At 47.6% G+C, this 23,103-nt stretch overlaps 1 protein-coding gene across 1 annotated transcript in view; it reads right to left on the reverse strand.

The window, feature by feature from the left end:
* LOC144486363 (phospholipase D1-like) overlaps positions 1-22,857 on the reverse strand; it is a 168,119-nt gene extending 145,262 nt beyond the window's left edge. The window contains exon 1 of the mRNA XM_078204407.1: positions 22,828-22,857. The gene's annotated coding sequence lies outside the window, so the exon portion shown is untranslated. The remainder of the gene's footprint in view (positions 1-22,827) is intronic.
* Positions 22,858-23,103: the final 246 nt, after the last annotated feature.

A 23,103-nucleotide genomic window follows, 5' to 3' on the forward strand; every position in this document is an offset into this window, starting at 1 on the left:
AGCCAGCGACACCCTGACTGCATGAAGATTCCTCCTGGATCTAGCAGGCCTCCCTTTCCTGTGGTCACTGAGGCAGAAGAAAGTCAGCCAGGCAGATTGGGTCAGTGTGGGGCTACCAGCCTGGTCATCATTTTTAAATTGGCCAATCGGCCAGCCACTCCATGCCTGTCTCCGGTTAAAATCAGGAGTGGGTGGTTGGAGGCATGTTTGGATCAGGATTCAATTTTCTAACACTTTAACCTCCCCTTTGACTCAGACCTGCCTGTTTTTTTGGGGGGGAGGGGGGGGGGTGGGTAAAGACCCCCCTTTCGGTGTCCAGGCAGATCAATCTCTTAAAGACAACGAACAGGTCAATAAACGTTGACCTTGAAGTCTGGAATATAAAGGGGAGAAACTGATCCTTCAATGTGATGGAGCCTGGGTCAGGTCCCACCTGGAGTAACTGTGTTCACTGGGTCCATTTAATACGGAGCCCACAGCAAAGGTTATTGCAGAAAATAAAAGCTCATGTGATGGGGGTAAAATATTGGCATGGATAGAAGATTGGTGTCTACATATACACACAAACACACCTCACATTCATGTACACACACACACACTTACATATACACACAAATAAACACTCACACTTGTGTACACACAAACTTACATATACACATGAACACATACACACACATGTACACACATACACTCACACACCTGTATGCACATATATATACAGTAAGAAGTCTCACAACACCAGGTTAAAGTCCAACAGGTTATTTGGTAGCAAATACCATAAGCTTTCGGAGCACTGCTCCTTCGTCAGATGGAGTGGATATCTGCTCTCAAACAGTGCACAGACACAGAAATCAAGTTACAGAATACTATGCACTGTTTGAGAGCAGATATCCACTCCATCTGACGAAGGAGCAGTGCTCTGAAAGCTTATGGTATTTGCTACCAAATAACCTGTTGGACTTTAACCTGGTGTTGTGAGACTTCTTACTGTGCTTACCCCAGTCCAACGCCGGCATCTCCACATCATATATATATACACACACATACATACCCTCACACAAGCATGTGTACACACACTTACATAAACACACATGCACTCACACATATGTACACATACACTTACACATACACAAACACATAGTCACACGTGTATACACAACTTACATGCACAAACACACATGCACACTCACACACACACTCACACAAACACACACACATGTGTACGCACATCTTACATGCACACAACCACAAAGGGTCATTCAATGATGGAACATCCACACCCTCTGGGGTGGAGAATTCCAAATATTCACAACCCTTTGAATGACAAAATGTCTCCACATCTCAATCTGAACTGTCCTCATCCTGTGACCATGCATTTTAATACGAGCCTCACTAGCCAAGGGAAAACAGCCTCTCTACAAAAGCCTTGGACTCTCTGAGGAAACATGTTTATCTCAACGTCTCCAGTGGAAATGGGTGGTCTTGGCATTGTAGAACTAAGCTGACCAATAGTCACTCACTGAGCATGGAACACATGTTCCTGAACATTACCTGGGATATGCGTGTATACACGTGTGTGTATATGTGAAAGAAGGTGTCTTTGTGAGTGAGAGTGTGTATGTGTCTGTGTGTGTGCATATATGTGTGTGAAGGTATGGGTGTGTGTTTGTACATACATGTATGCAGGTGTGTGTGTATTTGTATGTGTGTGTGTGTATGTATGCGAAGGTGGGTGTGCATTAGTGTGTGTATGTGAAGGTGCGCGGATGTGAGTATGAAAGTGTGCGAGTGTGAAGGGGTGTGTGTGTGTGTGGGTGTACTTTTTTTATTTGTTCACGGAATGTGGGTGTCACTCACTGGGCTAACATTTATTGCCCATCCCTGAGGGCAGTTGAGAATCAACCACATTGCTGTGGCTCTGGGGTCACATGTAGGTCAGACCAGGTAAGGACGGCAGATTTCCTTTGCTAAACGACATTAGTGAACCAGATGGGTTTTTACAACAATTGACGATAATTTTATGTTCAACATTAGACTTTTAATTCCAGATGTTTTTATTGAATTCAAATTTTCACCATCGGTCATGGTGGTGTTCGAACTGTTAGGGAGGGAGTTCCAGGATTTGGACCCAGAGACCATGAAGGAACAGTGATATATTTCCAAGTCAGGTAGTCCTATGCATCTGCTGTTCTTGTCCTTCCAGATGGTAGCAGTCGTGGGTTTGGAAGGTGCTGTCTAAGGAGTGTTGGTGAGTTCCTGCAGTGCATCTTGTAGATGCTATCCAGAACTACCACTGTGTGTTGGTGGTGGAGGGAGTGAATGTTTGTGGAAGGGGTTCCAATCAAGCGGGGCTCCTTTGTCCTGGATGGTGTTGAGTTTTTTGAGTGCTGTTGGAGCTGCACCCATCCAGGCAAGTAGGGAGTATTCCATCACACTCCATAGAACTTCTACAGTGCAGAAGGGGGCCATTCGGCCCATTGGGTCTGCACAAACTCTGTGATGGAGCATCTTATCCAGGCCTCCCCAGACCCAGCCTATCCCCGTGATGCTGTGCATTTAATAAGAACATAAGAACTAGGAGCAGGAGTAGGCCATCTGGCCCCTCGAGCCTGCTCCGCCATTCAATAAGATCATGGCTGATCTTTTCGTGGACTCAGCTCCACTTACCCGCCCGCTCACCATAACCCTTAATTCCTTGACTGTTCAAAAATTTATCTAACCTTGCCTTAAAAACATTCAATGAGGTAGCCTCAACTGCTTCACTGGGCAGGGAATTCCGCAGATTCACAACCCTTTGTGTGAAGAAGTTCCTCCTCAACTCAGTCCTAAATCTGCTTCCCCTTATTTTGAGGCCATGCGCCCTAGCTCTCGTTTCACCTGCCAGTGGAAACAACTTCCCTGCTTCTATCTTATCTATTCCCTTCATAATATATGTTTCTTTAAGCCCCTCATTTTTCTGAATTCCAATGAGTATAGCCCCAATCTACTCTGTCTCTCCTCATAAGCCAACCTTCTCAATTCCAAAATCAACCTAGTGAATCTCCTCTGCATCCCTCCTGTGCCCCTCCTTTCTCAAGTCAGTAGACCAGAACTGTACACAGTACTCCAGGTGTGGCCTCACCAGCACCTTATATAACTGCAACATAACTTCCCTGCTTACCATGGACAATCCACATAACCTGAACAGCTTTGGACTGAGAGAGGAAACTGGAGCACTGAGAGGAAATGCAGACACGTGAAGAACGTGCAAATTCCACACAGACAGACAGTCAATCAAAGCTGGAATTGAACCAGCGTCCCTGGCACTGTGAGGTAGCAGTGCTAACCACTGTGCCACCGTGCCACATTTGTGCCTTGTAGATGGTGGACGGGCTTTGGGGAGTCAGGAGGCGAGTTCCTCGCTGCAGGATTCCTAACCTCTGACACCAGATCTGGAAGATTGGGAGGATGACAGGGAAGAGGATACATGGAGCTGAATCCAGGAAAAGAGCAGCCATGATCTTACTGAGCAGGCTCGAGGGGCCAAATCATAGAATATCATAGAAACCCTAGAGTACAGAAAAAGAGGCCATTCAGCCCATCGAGTCTGCACCGACCACAATCCCACCCAGGCCCTACCCCCATATCCCTACATATTTACCCACTAATCCCTCTAACCTACACATCTCAGGACACTAAGGGGCAATTTTAGCACGGCCAATCAACCTAACCCGCACATCTTTGGACTACTCCTGCTCCTAGTTCTTATGTTCTTATGATATCAATCGATTATCAAAGCTCAGAGTTAGGCTAGCAGGATGGACAGACAGGAGGCAGATGGATTTCAATACACAAAAGTGTGAAGTGATACATTTTGGCATCTGTTCCTACTCCAGTTCCTGCTCCTGTGCCAGTCCCTGTGCCAGTCCCTGTGCCAGTCCCTGCCCCTCTCCTGCCTTATTCACAGCTCATTCTGGAGCACACATGCAATGCACACAATAAAACTCTCTGGAATGTGCAGAGTTTGAGAAAGGCACAATCAGTGCAAGTTATCACACTCTCAGTTCAGTATGAAGTAATTTTGCAGAATTACCTTTCCTTCACTGTTCTCAGTCAGATCACCTCCTAACCCCGGGGAGCTCAGCTTTCTCCAGTTTCTGCTGCTGAAGAATGCCTTGTTGATGAGTTGTCGCTGCAATGGGCCAGTGTCTGCCTCTCAGCTGTTGAAGGCGTATCTCACCCTGTGCAAGGTGAACACCCAGGCACGAATCACAAACTCCTCCTGCCTCATAGAAATGGAATTTGATACACACTCAACACTCCTGTCAATAATGGCTGTTTGCTCTTAAACAGACAGGTCCCCACCTTCTCCTCAAAGAGATTTTAACTCACGTGAATGCCACGTTGGAAAATTCTGATCTTTAAGCTGCCAGACTAAACCCCCTTTGCTTAGGTACACAGTGACCCAGATCAACACTGGCCATAGCTCAGTTAGCCTATCAGCTCCTCAGTAGCTGCACTCTCTCCAATTCCGGGCACAATAAGCATTCTGGTTCTGCAACAAGAAACAATGAGACTGGGAACAAGACCTGGGAAACATTCCAATTCAATGAATCATGCCTTGCTCAAGAACTAAGAGAAGGTTGAAAAATATTGTGGGTGAGATAAGCAAGTGAAGAAAGAGAACAGGGAAAGATTATAAGCAAAATACTGCAGATGCTGGAATCTGAAAGGAAATCGAAAAATGCTGGAAAATCTCAGCAGGTCTGACAGCATCTGTGGAGAGAGAACAGAGTCAGTGGGTGGAATTTTACCGGCACGTCCGCTCGAGGTTCGTACAATCCCGCCCGAGGCCAACGGAGAATGCCGTTCTCTGAGGCTCACCCGCCCTGGGAATTGGGGCAGGCGTGCCAATAAAATTCCGGCCAATGCTCTGAGTCTGGATGACCCTTCGTCGGAGCTGAGACTTTGCTGTTATGTCGTCTGGTACTGCCACCAAGCAAAAAGAGTTCTAAACAATTCAAGCAACTCAGGACTGGACATGCGTGAGGCTCTGTGGGCCATCAACAGCAGCAGAGTTGTACTCAATCACACTCTGTAACTTCATGGCCCGGCATATCCCCCACTCTACCATTACCATCAAGCCACGGGACCAACCCTGGTTCAATGGAGAGAGCAGAAGGGCATGCTAGGAGCAGCACCAGAAACGGAACACTTTATATTTCAGGCAATGAATGTCCCCATCAAACACTCCCAGGACAGGTACAGCATGGGATAAGATGCAGAGTAAAGCTCCCTCTACACTGGTCCCATCAAATACTTCCAGGACAGGCACAGCATGTTGTTAGATACAGAGTAAAGCTCCCTCTACATTGTCCCCATTAAACACTCCCAGGACAGGTACAGCACGGGGTTAGATACAGAGTAAAGCTCCCTCTACACTGTCCCCATCAAACACTCCCAGGACAGGTACAGCATGGGGTTAGATATAAATGAGGTGTCAATCTAGTGAAGCTATTAATCCAGAAACTCAGCTAATTTTCTTCGGATCCGGGTTCGAATCCCACCATGGCAGATGGTGGAATTTGAATTCAATAAAAAATATCTGGATGATATTGATGACCAGGAAACCATTGTTGAAAAAACCCATCGGGTTCACTAATGTCCTTTAGGGAAGGAAATCTGCCGTCCTTACCTGGTCTGGCCTACATGTGACTCCAGAGCCATGACGGAGGTTGAGGGGCGACCTGATAGAAGTCTACAAGATTATGAGAGGCATGGACAGAGTGGATAGTCAGAAGCTTTTTCCCAGGGTGGAAGAGTCAATTACTAGGGGGCATAGGTTTAAGGTGCGAGGGGCAAGGTTTAAAGGAGATGTACAAGGCAAGTCTTTTACACAGAGGGTGGTGGGTGCCTGGAACTCGCTGCCGGGGGAGGTAGTGGAAGCAGATACGATAGTGACATTTAAGGGGTGTCTTCACAAATACATGAATAGGATGGGAATGGAGGGATATGGTCCGCGGAAGGGTAGGGGGTTTAGTTCAGTCGGACAGCATGGTCGGTGCAGGTTTGGAGGGCTGAAGGGCCTGTTCCTGTGCTGTAATTTTCTTTGTTCACAGCAATGTGGTTGGCTCTCAACTGTCCTCTGAACAAGGGCAACTAGGGATGGGCAATAAATGCTGGCCAGCCAGCGACACCCATGTCCCACGAATGAATTTTTAAAAAGCTGCAACACGGGACTAATTGCGTGCCAAACATCACAAGTAACAAATGATAGATAGAGATAAGTGATCCCACAATCAATGGCTCAGATCTAAACTCTGCAGCCCTGCAATATGTAGCTGTGTCATATCTGCCCAGGGATTGATTGATCGGACAGTGCAGAGGGAGCTTTATTTTGTATCTAAACCCATACTGTACCTGTCCTGGGAATGGTTGATGGCGATAGTGTAGAGGGAGCTTTACTCTGTATCTAACCCCGTGCTGTACCTGTCCTGGGAGTGTTTGATGGGGGCAGTGTAGAGGGAGCTTTACTCTGTATCGAACCCATTGCTGTACCTGTCCTGGGAGTGTTTGAGGGGACAGTGTAGGGGGAGATTTACGCTGTATCTAACCCCATACAGTATCTGTCCTGGGAGTGTTTGATGGGGATAGTGTAGACGGAGCTTTACTCTGTATCTAACACTGTGCTGTACCTGTCCTGGGGGTGTTTGATGGGGACAGTGTAGACGGAGCTTTACTCTGTATCTAACACTGTGCTGTACCTGTCCTGGGGGTGTTTGATGGGGACAGTGTAGACGGAGCTTTACTCTGTATCGAACCCATTGCTGTACCTGTCCTGGGAGTGTTTGAGGGGACAGTGTAGGGGGAGATTTACGCTGTATCTAACCCCATACAGTATCTGTCCTGGGAGTGTTTGATGGGGTAAACACAGTAAGAAGTCTCACAACACCAGGTTAAAGTCCAACAGTTTTATTTGGTAGCAAAACCACTAGCTTTCGGAGCGCTGCTCCTTCGTCAGGTGAGTGGGAGTTCTGTACACAAACAGGGCATATAAAGAGACAAACTCAATTTACAAAATAATGGTTGGAATGCGAGTCTTTACAGGTAATCAAGTCTTAAAGGTACAGACAATGTGAGTGGAGAGAGGGTTAAGCACAGGTTAAAGAGATGTGTATTGTCTCCAGCCAGGACAGTTAGTGAGATTTTGCAAGCCCAGGCAAGTCGTGGGGGTCACAGATCCTGTGACATGAACCCAAGATCCCGGTTGAGACCGTCCTCATGTGTGTGGAACCTGGCTATCAGTGTCTACTCAGCGACCCTGTGCTGTCGTGTGTCGTGAAGGCCGTCTTGGAGAACGCCCACCCGAAGATCAGAGGCCGAATGCCCGTGACCGCCGAAGCATTCCCCAACAGGAAGAGAACAGTCTTGCCTGGTGATTGTCGAGCGGTGTTCATTCATCCGTTGTCGTAGCGTCTGCATGGTCTCCCCAATGTACCATGCCTCAGGACATCCTTTCCTGCAGCGTATCAGGTAGACAACGTTTGCCGAGTTGCAAGAGTATGTACCGTGTACCTGGTAGATGGTGTTCTCATGTGAGATGATGGCATCCATGTCGATGATCCGGCACGTCTTGCAGAGGTTGCTGTGGCAGGGTTGTGTGGTGTCGTGGTCACTGTTCTCCTGAAGGCTGGGTAGTTTGCTGCGGACAATGGTCTGTTTGAGGTTGTGCGGTTGTTTGAAGACAAGAAGTGGGGGTGTGGGGATGGCCTTGGCGAGATGTTCGTCTTCATCAATGACATGTTGAAGGCTCCGGAGGAGATGCCGTAGCTTCTCCACTCCAGGGAAGTACTGGACGACGAAGGGTACTCTGTCCGTCGTGTCCCGTGTTTGTCTTCTGAGGAGGTTGGTGCGGTTTTTCATCGGAACTGTCGATCGATGAGTCAAGCGCCATATCCTGTTTTTATGAGGGCATCTTTCAGCGTCTGGAGGTGTCTGTTGCGATCCTCCTCATCTGAGCAGATCCTGTGTTTACGGAGGGCTTGTCCATCGGGGATGGCTTCTTTAACGTGTTTTGGGTGGAAGCTGGAGAAGTGGAGCATCATGAGGTTATCCGTAGGCTTGCGGTACAGTGAGGTGCTGAGGTGACCGTCCTTAACGGAGATGCGTGTGTCCAAGAATGCAACCAATTCCAGAGAGTAGTCCATGGTGAGTCTGATGGTGGGATGGAACTTGTTGATGTCATCATATAGTTGTTTCAGTGATTGTTCATCATGAGTCCAAAGGAAGAAAATGTCATCGATGTATCGAGTGTATAGCATCGGTTGAAGGTCCTGTGCGGTGAAGAGGTCTTGTTTGAACCTGTGCATGAAGATGTTGGCATATTGAGGTGCAAATTTGGTCCCCATGGCTGTTCCGTGTGTCTGGGTGAAGAACTGGTTGTTGAAGATGAAGACATTGTGGTCCAAGATGAAGCGGATGAGTTGTAAAATTGCTTCTGGAAACTGGCAGTTGTCGGCATTGAGTACTGAGGCAGTTGCAGCAATGCCATCGTCATGGGGGATGCTGGTGTAGAGTGCCGAGGCATCCATTGTGACGAGGAATGCTCCTAGTTCAACTGTTCCATGTGGTTGAGGGAGGTGTAGAGGGAGCTTTACTCTGTATCTAACCCCGTGCTGTACCAGTCCTGGGAGTGTTTGATGGGGACATTCATTGCCTGAAATATGAAGTGTTCCATTCCCGAGTGAGCATGTGAGCCCAAATGTACAAAAATAGAAGATGTAAAAATCTTTCTGTTCATTTTATTCTCTGCAGTCCAGCTGAGCTCCAATAATAAACCCCATTGCAACAAACTCCAAATCAGAAATAAATTAGTGGAACCACATCAGAATGGGAGGATTGAAAATTATCAGAGCGTAGAGAGAGTGGTTTACCCAAAGCCTGTCTCTGGAATGTTCTTTTAGAGGCGTTCGCAAGCTCTATGCAGTCCTTTGACTCTGACTGAAGCTTAGGAGTGATGGGTAGTTCTCTCTCTTTCTCCCAAATTGTGGTCCAAGCAAATTGCCCAATTACAGAAAGCTTGCACATGTTCAACTCCAAGAATAAAACATGGCAGCCTCCTCACAAACCACATAAAAAACTACAACACCAATCGCATGTTCAAATGTTCCATCAACCTCGCATTAAGGTGATCTTTCTCTACACCCGAGCTATGACTGTAACACTACATTTTGCACTCTCTCGTTTCCTTCTCTATGAATGGTATGCTTTGTCCGTATAGCACTCAAGAAACAATGCTTTTCACTGTATACTGATACATGTGACAATAATAAATCAAATCAAATCATCTCCCCATTCCCTTTCCCACACCACCTCTTATCTCTGGAATGTCGTCAAAAACAACATCTCTTTACAGTGACTTCTGCATTGTTAAACTCCCCAAGGCGCTTCACAAAATCAAACAGAATTATAAACTAAACCACGCTAGGGGAACATGAAATTAGTGACTCAATGAGGCAGATTTTAAAGAGTTTCTTTAACAATGGAGAGAATTGGGCTGTGTACGTGCCAGAAATTGCAGGGCGGCACAATGGCACAGTGGTCAGCACTGCTGCCTCACAGCACCAGGGACATGGGTTCGATTCCCGGCTTGGGTCACTGTCTGTGTGGAGTCTCCCCGTGTCTGCGTGGGTTTCCTCCGGGTGCTCTGGTTTCCTCCCACAATCTGAAAGACGTGCTGGTTAGGTGCATTGGCCATGCTAAGTTCTCCCTTAGTGTACCCGAACAGGCGCCGGAGTGTGGTGACTAGATGATTTTCATAGTACACTGCAGTGTTAATATAAGCCTATTTGTGACACTAATAAATAAACTAAATTGGAGCAGTGCTGAGGTCTTGGAAGTTTATGTTTCTTTGTGTGCTTGGGGTCCAGATGGGGGTTTTGGGGATTTTCCATTCTCCCAAAGTGTGCGGCTGGAATCTGTAGTTTCTGAAAACTGCTATTCATTATCTACAGCAAGCATTTGTCCAGTTGGAAGCCGACATGAGGCTTCTCCTCCTGCCCAATCGCTCTTACCTTCCTGTCATGTGATCAGATATCATAATAACATCCTCATCATGTATATTTCTGACATTAACCCTTTGCAGGTTGTGGGGCTGAGGGACATTACCGAGATAGGAAAGGGGTGACACCATGAAGGGATGAGAAGACAAGGATGAGGATTTGAAGATGGATATGTTGGAAGATTTGGAGCCAATGGGAGTACAGGGAGTGGTGGGTGAATGAAGTTTGGTGCAAGTTGGGATATGAACTGGAGGCGTTTGGATGAGCTAGGGAAGGTAGCATCTTGGAGCCTGGCCGGGGGAGCTTTGGAATGGCTGCGGCTGGAGCGAATGTGAAGGAGAGATGTGGGTTTCTCTATAATGTGGGCAAATTTCCCTTAACCAACATTACTAAAAGAGATGGGATCTTGCTGTGTGTGAATTGGCTGTTACAATTCCTACACTTTCACAGTAAAGGTATTTCATTGGCTGTAAAGTGCTTTGGCCTTCCTGAGATTCTAAAAGGCGCTAGAGAAATGCATGTTCGTTCTTGTTGAATGCTGAAGATGTGAGATGATGGGACTGCCCCCAGCGCTCTCTCCGCTGTCCAGGAGTTACTTACTCAGAAACTACATGAGCAAACCCCTTTCCATCCTTCTAGCCCATGTTTCTGGAGAGGTAACCTCAGCCAAGCAACAACAACACAATCCCCACAGTGCACAAGGAGGCCATTCGGCCCATTGAGTCTGAATCAACTCTCCAAAGGCATCATACCCAGGGCCCATCCCCTACTGCGCCCTGCCCTATCCCCATAACTCTGCGCATTTAACACAGCCAATGCACCTAACCAGCACATCTTTGGACTGTGGGAGGAAACTGGAGTGCCCGGCGGAAACCCTCGCAGACATGGGGAGAAAGTGCAAACTCCACAGAGATAGTGACCCAAGGCCGGAATTGAACCCAGTTCCCTGGCGCTGTGAGGCAGCAGTGCTAACCACCGTGCCACCCCTGTGCCAGCATGCAACTGCAGTTTAAGAGCAGAGATTCAAAGAGACATTTGAACCTGGGGCAAATGTTTAGCCAGTTGCTGGGGTATAGAGGGGGTGCCACAGATCACTCGCCTGAGACTTCTGATGTCTCCCAGCTCTTGTTCAAAGCTTGAGCACAGTTGCCCTCACAACCCGCTCACCTCGGAAGACAAAGATAAAAGAAAAGGCACATCCTGGGAAGGAGGTGTGTGAGGAAGAGGAGATGGTCAAGGTTTGTAGATAGTGAGATGTGCTCAGGGTTTATAAGCCATGGCTGAGTGGCTAGTGCCCTGAGCAGGTACCATCCCAGAGACTCTAGTTTTTATGGAGTACATGTGACTCCAGCCCCACTCTTACCTCGGCTTAGCTACATGTGGCTCCTAACTCCTGGAAGAGATCATCAACAGCAATATCAAGCAACACTTGCTCAGCAATAGCCAGTACACAGAGGCTCAGTTTGGATTCTGCCAGGGTCACTCAACTCCTGACCTCATAACGTCTGGATTCAAACATGGACAAAAGAGATGAGGTGAGAGTGACTGCCCTTTACATCAAGGCAGCATTTGACCGAGTGTGGCATCAAGGAGCCCCAGAAAAACTGGAGTCAATGGGATTCAGCGGGAAAATTCTCCGCTGATTGGAGTCATACCTGGCACAAAGGAAGATGGTTGGAGGTCAGTCATCTCAGCTCCAGGATATCACTGCAGGAGTTTCTCAGGGTAGCTGCTTTATCAATGACCTTCCCTCCGTCATAAGGTCAGAGGTGGGGATGTTCGCCGATGACTGCAAAATGTTCAGCATCATTCGCGACTTCTCAGATACTGAAGCAGTCCATGTCCAAATGCAGCAAGACCTGGACAATATCCAGGCTTGGGCTGACAAATAGCAAATAGCATTCATGACACACAAGTGCCAGGCAATGACCATCTCTAATGAGAGTGATTCTAAGCATCGCCCCTTTATATTCAATGGCATTACCATTGCTGAATCCTCCACTATCAACATCCTAGGGATTACCATTGACCAAAAACTGAAATGGACGAACCACATAAATACTGTGGCTACAAAATCTGAGGAATCCTGCGGCAATTATCTCGCCTTCTGACGCCCCAAAGTCTGCCCACCATTTACAAGGCACTCGTCAGGAATGTGATGGAATAGTCTACACTTGCCTGGATTGGTGCAGCTCCAACAACACTCAAGAAGCTCAACATCATCCAGGACAAAGCAGCCCCGCTTGATTGACACCCCATCCACAAACATTCAATCCTGCTACCATCAATGTACAGTGGCAGCCGTGTGTACTATCTTCAAGATTCACTGCAGCAACTCACCAAGGTTCTTTAAACTACATTCCAAACCCACAATCATCACTATCTAGAAGGACAAGAGCAGCAGAAACCTGGGAAAACCACACCAGCAAATTCCCCTCCAAACCTCTCACCATCCTGATTTGGAAATATAACGCCATTCCTTCACTGTCACTGGGTCAAAATCCTGGAACTCCCTCCCTAACAGCATCATGGGTGTACCTACACCACAGGGACTGCAGCAGCTCAGGAGGACAGGTCACCACCACTTTCTCAAGGGCAACTAGGGATGGGCAATATCCCATAAAGGCATAAAATAAAGCCCAAGAATGCACTTGATGAAACCTCTAGTTTTTTGTTCAACCGGAATTGGTGACTTTAGCCCCATGTTGGAGTGAATGATGAACAACAAATAATGTCTTGGCAACACCACTCCTACCTCAAGAACAAATAATCATCAACAGATCATTTACCAGATAAAAACTCTGACACTCCATTTACTCTGTCATACCCTAAGAATGCAAAGAATCATTGAACAATGCAGCCCAGATAGAGGCCATTTTACACATCAAACTTGTGTTAGCTCCTTCACAGAATAACACAATCATTCCCCCTCCCCCTGCCCTTCCCCCATTGCCCTGCAAATACTTTCCTTCAACTATTTGTCCAATTACCTTTTGGCAGTTACTCTTGAATCTGCATCTAACGCCCGTCCAGTTAACGCCTTCCAGATCAGAGCAGATGTATTTTCTCATGTTGTTTAGCACAATTTAAGTTTAAGTAGGCTTACATTAACACTGCAACGAGGTTACTATGCAAACCCCCAAGTCGCCACACTCTAGTGCCTTTTTGGGTACACTGAGGGAGAATTTAGCATGGCCCATGCACCTAACCAGCACGTCTTTCGGACTGTGGGAGGAAACCAGAGCATTCAGAGGAAACCCACGCAGATACGGGGAGAATGTGCAGACTCTGTACAGACAGTGACCCAAGCCGGGAAACGAACCCAGGTCCCTGGCGCTGTGAGGCAACAGTGCTAACCACTGTGCTACCGTTAAAACTAAAACATGTGTTATTATACAGTCTCATATAGGCTTGATAAGATCTGCTTGTTAGATTGCAACACTGCGAACGTTTGAACGGACATATGAAGCCAAGAATTCACGTTATACATACCTCCACATGCAACAAGTGTTCCCAGTAATTCCAAAGAAGTTGGGTAGGGCGCAGTTTAACAGTGCGACGGATGAAAGAAACAAATGCTACTTGCTACGACATTCAGTCAGCAAGTGAGCAGTTACTGAAATAATCAGCAGTTAGTGGTTGATTGTGCAGGAGATAGAGGCTTGTGAAAGCAGGGTTGGAGGAAGTTAAGTGATGCAGTGTGAGGAATAGTGGGGGAAGCCATTACATTGGGGAATTTGAGATTCCAGCTTCAACCTGTTGTCTGCTCAAGATTTGCAAACATTTAACCCTTTGTCAGCCCGGAGGCTGGGGGAGCTTGTTCACTGTGACGGTCCTTCCAATTGCCAATCTACACTAGATCAGGGTGCGACCTCAGAGGTAGTTTAAACATCAGTGATCTTGCATGTAGCTAACACCTCACTAAGTGTGATTCAGCTTTTACACACTCTCTGAACAACTAAGCCAATGTCTCTACTGGAGAGGCTGAAATAGGATCCAGGGTCAATTGTGCAGAGTTTAATCTTACTCCATCCAATTTTATTCTCCACAGGGAGACTGGAGTATAGTGGTAATGTTACTGGACTTGTAATGCTAAAGCCCAGTAAACACAGGTTCAACTTCCACCACGGGAGAGCTGGTGGAATTTAAATTCAATAATAGGAAGTTATTCTCAGTGATAATTGTTATTTAAATCCCTAATTTTTTCACGAATGTCCTTTAGGGAAGGAAATCTGCCATCCTTACCCTACATTTCTTATTATTATTCATCTGTGGGACATGGGCGTTGCTGGCTGGCCAGAATTTATTGAAGCTTTCGGAGCTCTAAGCCCCTTCTTCAGGTGAGTGGGAATTCTGTTCACAAACAGAGCTTATAAAGACACAAACTCAATTTACATGAATAATGGTTGGAATGCGAATACTTAGTAAGTAAGTATTCGCATTCCAATCATTATTCATGTAAATTGAGTCTGTGTCTTTATAAGCTCTGTTTGTGAACAGAATTCCCACTCACCTGAAGAAGGGGCTAAGAGCTCCGAAAGCTTGTGTGGCTTTTGCTACCAAATAAACCTGTTGGACTTTAACCTGGTGTTGTTAAACTTCTTACTGTGTTTACCCCAGTCCAACGCTGGCATCTCCAAATCAGAATTTATTGCCCATCCCTAGTTGTCCTTGGAGGGCAGTTGAGAGTCAACCACATTGCTGTGGATCTGGAGTCACATGTAGGCCAGACCAGGTAAAGACGGCAGATTTCCTTCCCTAAAGGACATTAGTGAACCAGATGGGTTTTTCCAACAATCGACAATGGTTTCATGGTCATCAGTAGATTCATAATTCCAGATTTTTTTCATTGAATTCAAATTCCATCATCTGCTGTGGCGGGATTCGAACCAAGGTCCCCAGAACATGACAGCCACAGTTTTCCCATCCCACTGTGCTCATTTTTAGCGCAGAAGGCCGGGGGATTCTCGCGACAGCCAATTCACAAGGTTTGCAGATGCATTTTTTTTATTGAATTCAAATTCCAGCATCTGCCGTGGCGGGATTCGAACCCGGGTCCCCAGAGCATGAGCTGAGTTTCTGGATGAATAATCTAGCAATAGTACCAATAGGCCATCACCTCCCCTAATTGGTGGATCACAGAATATAAAACCTAAAGAAGCAAGTCCTTTGCTCCATTCACTTTATTTTTCTTTCATTCTTGGGATGAAAGTGTTGCTGGCAAGGCGGACATTTATTGGCCATCCCCAGCTGCCCTGTGAAGACAGCGATGAGTTGCTTTCTTGGACCTCTTGTGGTTTGATAGGTCAGGTCAGATAGCACTTACGGTTAAACCACTTTAGTGTGTGTCTGGAGTCACATGTGTACCAGAGCGGGTAAGGACAGCAGATTGCCTTTTCTGAAGTATGTCAGTGAAGCAGATGGGTTTCTGCAGTTTATGGTCACGTTTACAGATGCCGGTCTTTTTATTTTAACTCGTGGATTTGCGACCTTTCACTTTCACTTCTAAATTCGTGCTTGGCTCTGTTGATAAAATTCTAGACCACTGAGAACAGCGTTCAGACTGACCCTCATTCTGCAATTCGAGAAGTCCCACAAGGGGGTCCCAGGCAATATTTTCACTCAACCAACAGGGGGTAGGTACAAAGGCTGCGAAAGCTGCTAATAGTGTCCATTAAGTGATCAGAATGTGTCAATGGGACAGATTGTGAAGGGACTGTCTGAGGAATGTGGCAGTTGCCCCCTGACGGGGTGGGGAGAGGGGGGGGGGGGGCGGGTGGGGAAGGGGGAAGGAGGGGAGCAAGAAGGAGAGATGGAATGGAGAAGTGGAAAAATGGAAGTGAGAAAGAAGGATGATAAGATTAAACGAAATGAAGTAAAATGAATGGAGATAGGGTGAAGGTGGAGGAGAGAGTTCAGGCTCTGAGCATCTTATCATCCCTCTCTCTCATCTCCATTTTCCCACTTCTCCATTCCAGCTCTCTTTCTTGCTCCCCGTGCACCTCCTGCCCCCCCCCCCCCGCCCTTTCAGGGAAACTATCACATTCTTCAGGCAGTCCCTTAACCACCTGTACCTCTGTTCTGCCATTCATGCATTCTGATCACTCAAACCGCTGGCTCTATTCTCTCCCCAAGGGGGGTTAAATGTTAAGCGGAGGACAACCAGCTTGTTGTGAACTGCCCACCCTCCTGGGAGATGGTTCAAACCCACCCTGCCCCTCCCCACCACCACCTGCCGGTACCTTTTCCCCCCTCTGAACCTGATTGGCTGACCTGTTGTGCAATCGTTTACCCTTTATAAGGTACGGTTGCCAACACTGGTTGGATGTATTCTTAGAATTTTACAGTGCAGGAGGAGGCCATTCAGCCCATCGAGTCTGCACCGACCAAAATCCCAACCAGAGCTTCTGGATTAAGAGTCTAATACCACGAGGCCATCGCCTCCTTGGGGGAACAGTTATCAGCATGCATTTACCATAGCTACTCCCCCTGACACCGAGGGGCAATTTAGCTTGGCCAATCCACCTAACCCGCACATCTTTGGACTGCGAGAGGAAACCGGAGCACCCGGAGGAAACCCACGAAGACACGGGGAGAATGTGCAAACTCCACATGACTGCGCCACCATGCCGCCTGGAGGTCGCTTCAGATCGCCTCCTACTGGTCTGTTATGTGTTGTAAAGCAACGCATCCCTGTGATTAGTCACATAGCATGCTGTGATGACACCAGAGGTATTTGCAGGGTTCTATCTAGGCGGCACGGTGGCACAGTGGTTAGCACTGCTGCCTCACAGCGCCAGGGACATGGGTTCAATTCCCGGCTTGGGTCACTGTCTGTGTGGAGTTTGCATGTTCTCCCAGTGTCTGCGTGGGTTTCCTCTGGGTGCTCCGGTTTCCTCCCACAGTCCAAAAGATGTGCTGGTTACGTGCGTTGGCCATGCTAAATTCTCCCTAAGTGTACCCGAACAGGCGCCGGAGTGTGGCAACTAGGGGATTTTCACAGCAACTTCATTGCAGGGTTAATGTAAGCCGACTTGTGACACTAATAAATAAACTTTATCGCGCTCCCATTTTAGACTGTGATGAAACGACGCCTATCTCAATAAACTTGGAATTGTTGGCATGGCAACCAATTCCTTTGCTCTTTGCTGTAGAAGAGGCTAAAACCCCAGGACATAACAGTAAGGAACACTGTGCAACCTCATCAAACAGATACAAAGCACAAAGAGCAAAGTACAGCATAGGAACAGACCCTTCGGCCCACCAAGCCTGCGCTGATCACGATGTCCTATCTGGACCAAGCACCTGCATCCCTCTATTCCCCGTCTGTTCATGCGCCTATCAAGATAAGTCTTAAATGTCGCTAATATATCTGCCTCAACCACTTGGCAGTCCATTCCAGGCCACCACCACCCTCTGTGTAAAAACCTTCTCCTGCACATCTCCACTGAACCTTTCCCCCCTTACCTTGAACTTGTGCCCCCTGTAATTGTCATTTCTGCCTTGGGAAAAAGCTTCCAACTGTTCACCCTATCGATACCCCTCATAAGTTTATAAACTTCTATCAGGTTGCCCCCTCAGCCTTCATCTTTCCAGGGAGAACAATCCCAGTTTATTCAAACTTTCCTCTTAGCTATTCCTCTGGCAATAAATATCTGATGGACAAATTAAAGAAAATAAAAAACAAACCACACTTTCTTTAACATGCTGATAACTGTTCCCCCGAGGAGGCGATGGCCTCGTGGTATTATCATTAGACTCTTAATCCAGAAACTCAGCCAATGTTCTGGGGACCCGGGTTCGAACCCCGCCATGGCAGGAAGAAATAAAATCTGGAATGAAGATGAAAGTGAAACCATAGTCGATTGTCGGAAAAACCCATCTGGTTCACTAACGTCCTTTAGGGAAGGAAATCTGCCGTCCTTACCATGTCTGGCCTACATGTGACTCCAGAGCCACAGCAATGTGGTTGACTTTCAACTGCCCTCTAAAGTGGCCTTGCAAGCTACTCAGTTGTTCAAGAAAGCAGCTCACCACCACCTTCTCAAGACAACTAGGGATGGGCAATAAATGCTGGCCCGGCCAGCGACACCCATGCTCCATGAATGAATAAAAAGGCATTCTATGTGGTCGTGTAGATTTAACATTAATTTATCATCAATCTCTGAAGACTCCTGGGCAGTTCTGTAAGATTGGCAACCTGAATGTTGAGACTGAAGGTTTTAAATGCTTTATTGGAAAACCAAACTGTGTCGGAGAAATGTTTTGTACAAAGGTCTGGGTCAGTTTGGGTCTTTCCCAGAAACAAAGGCTCTAATGGGATACACCTGTCTAATGCAAGTTCCCACATTTCCCTTTCACACTGTCAGTGTATTTGTTCAGGAACGTGTCTGGCAGCCTCAATGTCTTCTCTCATAAACTATGCCCGACTGCAGCCAGGGCAGCAGATTTTTCCAGTCCTCCCTGCCAGCCGTCCTGTGGTCTGTCTGAGCGAGATTCTCAATTCTGATACAAATTAGCTTCAGCCCTGTGAACCCAAATCACCTACTCTGAAATCAAAAGAGAAAAGGCTGAATGAACCCAGCAGATCTGGCAGCATCTGTGGAGAGAAACAGAGTTAACGGGGCCATTCTCCCAGCCAGCTGCGCTACGAGAGCAGTGCAATGGGCCAGGAAGACATTGGTGGAGACCACTTAGCGGGCTCCCCGCTGGGTCTAATCCAATTAGAATTTTCAGAGTTTCTATGAGATTCCCTCTCACTCTTCTAAACTCCAATGAATATATATTTAGCACCTTTCATAATCTCAGGACATCGCAAAAGTGATCACAGTACTGTTTGAAAGGTTGCAATGTAGAGAATACACCAGCCAATTGAAATGCAGCAACCTCCCACATACCACAGTGCGATGAATGACGAGGTAGCCAAGTTGGTTGAGGGATGAATATTGAGCCGGACACTGGGCAGAATTCCTCTGCCCTTCTTTCACATTGTAAGAGTTTTAACAACACCAGGTTAAAGTCCAACAGGTTTATTTGGTAGCAAACACCATTAGCTTTCGGAGCGCTGCTCCTTCGTCAGATGGAGTGGAAATCTGCTCTCAAACAGGGCACAGAGACACAAAATCAAGTTACAGAATACTGATTAGAATGCAAATCTCTACAGCCAGCCAGGTCTTAAAGATACAGACAATGTGAGTGGAGGGAGCATTAAGCACATGTTAAAGAGATGTGTATTGTCTCCAGACAGGACAGCCAGTGAGATTCTGCAAGTCCAGGAGGCAAGCTGTGGGAGTTACTGATAGTGTGACATAAACCCAACATCCCGGTTGAGGCCGTCCTCATGTGTGCGGAACTTGGCTATCAGTGTCTGCTCAGCGACTCTGCGCTGTTGTGTGTCGTGAAGGCCGCCTTGGAGAACGCTTACCCAAAGATCAGAGGCAGAATGCCTGTGACTGCTGAAGTGCTCCCCCACAGGAAGAGAACAGTCTTGCCTGGTGATTGTCGAGCGGTGTTCATTCATCCGTTGTCGTAGCATCTGCATGGTTTCCCCAGTGTACCATGCCTCGGGACATCCTTTCCTGCAGCGTATCAGGTAGACAACGTTGGCCGAGTTGCAAGAGGAGGTACCGTGTACCTGGTGGATGGTGTTCTCACGTGAGACGATGGCATCTGTGTCAATGATCCGGCACGTCTTGCAGAGGTTGCTGTGGCAGGGTTGTGTGGTGTCGTGGTCACTGTTCTCCTGAAGGCTGGGTAGTTTGCTGCGGACAATGGTCTGTTTGAGGTTGTGCGGTTGCTTGAAAGCAAGAAGTGGGGGTGTGGGGATGGCCTTGGCGAGATGTTCGTCTTCATCAATGACATGTTGAAGGCTCCGGAGGAGATGCCGTAGCTTCTCCGCTCCGGGGAAGTACTGGACGACGAAGGGTACTCTGTCCACTGTGTCCCGTGTTTGTCTTCTGAGGAGGTTGGTGCGGTTTTGCGCTGTGGCGCGTCGGAACTGTTGATCGATGAGTCAAGCGCCATATCCTGTTTTTATGAGGGCATTTTTCAGCGTCTGGAGGTGTCTGTTGCGATCCTCCTCATCCGAGCAGATCCTGTGTATTCGGAGGGCTTGTCCGTAGGGGATGGCTTCTTTAACGTGTTTAGGGTGGAAGCTGGAGAAGTGGAGCATCGTGAGGTTATCCGTGGGCTTGTGGTACAGTGAGGTGCTGAGGTGACCGTCCTTAATGGAGATGCGTGTGCCCAAGAATGCAACCGATTCCGGAGAGTAGTCCATGGTGAGTCTGATGGTGGGATGGAACTTGTTGATGTCATCATAGAGTTGTTTCAGTGATTGTTCACCATGACTCCAAAGGAAGAAAATGTCATCGATGTATCTAGTGTATAGCATCGGTTGAAGGTCCTGTGCGGTGAAGAAGTCTTGTTCGAACCTGTGCATGAAGATGTTGGCATATTGAGGTGCGAATTTGGTCCCCATGGCTGTTCCGTGTGTCTGGATGAAGAACTGGTTGTTGAAGGTGAAGACATTGTGGTCCAGGATGAAGCGGATGAGTTGTAAAATTGCATCTGGAAACTGGCAGTTATCGGTGTTGAGTACTGAGGCCGTTGCAGCAATGCCATCATCATGGGGGATGCTGGTGTAGAGTGCCAAGACATCCATTGTGACGAGGAGTGCTCCTGGTTCAACTGCTCCACGTGCGTTGAGTTTCTGTAGGAAGTCCATAGTGTCGCGACAAAAGCTGGGAGTTCTTTGTACAATGGGTTTCAGGATGCCCTCAACATAGCCAAAGAGGTTCTTGCACAGGGTCCCATTGCCCGATACGATGGGACGGCCTGGTGTGTTTGCCTTGTGTATCTTCAGGAGGCAGCAGAGATCTCCAACGCGGGGAGTATGTGGGATGAGAGCACAGAGGGTGCTCTGAAGGTCCAGATCAAAGGTCTTGATCAGAGTGTTGAGTTGACGGGTGTGTTCTTTGGTCGGATCTGTGGGTAACTGTCTGTAGTTTTCCTCGTTGTTCAGTTGTTGGTACACTTCTTTGCAGTAATCCGTTCTGTTCAGTATGACGATGGCCCCTCCTTTGTCTGCTGGTTTGATGACAATGTTACGGTTGGTCTTGAGAGCGTGGATGGTGTTGCGTTGTGCGTGGGTGATGTTCGGTGCTGTCTTGTGAGTGCGGCTGATGAATTTGGATGAATCCACATCACTTCTTTCACATTGCCAAGGAAGTAAAGTAAAGTTTATTTATTCGTCACAAGTAAGGCTTACATTAACACTGCAATGAAGTTACTGTGAAATTCCCTTCGTCGCCACAGTCCGGCGCCTGTTCAGGACAATGCACCTAACCAGCACGCCTTTCAGACTGTGGGGGGAAACCGGAGCACCTGGAGGAAACCCACGCAGACATGGGCAAAAAGTGCAGACTCTGCACAGACAGTGACCCAAGCCGGGAATCGAACCTGGGTCCCTGGCGCTGTGAGGCAACAGTGCTAACCACTGTGCCACCGTGCCGCCCCTGATGGGGAGAGCGGATGGGATCTCAGCTTAACGCCTGATCCAAAAGACCACTGCAGAAATTGTGGCCAGCCCTGAACGCTGTATCGGGAGCGTCAGTCAGTCTGCGCGTCACATCAAGACTTAGAGATTTGAACCCTTGGATCTTTAACTCGGAAGCAACCCATTCTCACTATGGGAGGAATCGGGTAATGTTCACTGCCTCATCCATGATATAATTCAATCTCCAGCTACAGTCAGAGAGCCTTTCTTAAGCACAGTTAAGAAAGTTGACAGTCTGTGAACTGGTCGGCAGTGCTTCTGAATCAGCTGGCCTTGTCAGTTTCCTTGCCGATATTTGCAGCACATTCGGAACAAACAATGCAGGGAAATCCTTTCGGGAGTGTTTCAATCATAAGGCTCTCAGTGACACAGCTCAGCAAAGTGCTCCCATTGCGATTCCCTTTTACTTTACACCATGAGACCCTTGTCATTGAATCTCCCCTTTGCTTCACCCAGGGCGGCACGGTGGCACAGCGGGTTAGCACTCCTGCCTCACAGCAGCAGGAACCCGGGTTCGATTCCCGGCTTGGGTCACCGTCTGTGTGGAATTTGCACGTTCTCCCCATGTCTGCGTGGGTTTCCTCCGGGTGCTCTGGTTTCCTCCCACATTCTGAAAGACGTGCTGGTTAGGGTGCATTGACCCGAACAGACACCAGACCGCGGCGACTCGGGGAATTTCACAGGAACATCATTGCAGTGTTAATGTAAGCCTTACTTGTGACATGATGTGGAGGTGCCGGCGTTGGATTGGGGTGGGCACAGTAAGAAGTCTCACAACACCAGGTTAAAGTCCAACAGGTTTGAGCACGGGCTTTGAGTGTCACTCCTTCTTCAGGTGAGAAGGAATGCACCTGATGAAGGAGCGACACTCCGAAAGCTTGTGCGACCAAATAAACCTGTGGGACTTTAACCTGGTGTTGTGAGATTTCTTACTTGTGACACTAAGCAATGAACTTAAATCTTAAAAACTAAATTGCCCCCGAGTGTCAGGGGGATTAGCAGGGTAAATACATGGGGTTAGAGGATAGGGCCTGAGTGGGACTGTTGTCAGTGCAAGCTCGATGGGCTGAGTGGCCTCTTCCTGCACCGTACGGAATCTCTGACCCTATTACAGACCCTTCCCCTCCTTCACCCTCTCCCCCACCTCCCCACCGCCCCCCCCCCCCCCCATTCACTCTCCCAAAATCTGATGCAACTGGAACTTTTCTCGATTGCAATGTTACGCTCACCAACCTGAAACAGTAACTCGTTTCCTCTCCTCACAGACCTGCTGAATATTTCACACAACTCAGGAAAGGGGCAGCTTCCAGTGACGGGAATGAAGGAAAATGAGTGTACATAGAAATGGAGAAGACTGGGCTGGAGAAAGGTGTGGTTCCGAGTGGTGACAATGGGACATTCTCACAGACAATAAACTACTTTACACGCAGTGACATTACATCAGGAACAGAAAAACAGGTTTGTTTTATCTCATCTTCATTCCCTCTAACAAACCAAATAATAACACAA

Source organism: Mustelus asterias, chromosome 3 (genome assembly GCF_964213995.1).
Source record: "Mustelus asterias chromosome 3, sMusAst1.hap1.1, whole genome shotgun sequence".
Taxonomy (NCBI): domain Eukaryota; kingdom Metazoa; phylum Chordata; class Chondrichthyes; order Carcharhiniformes; family Triakidae; genus Mustelus; species Mustelus asterias.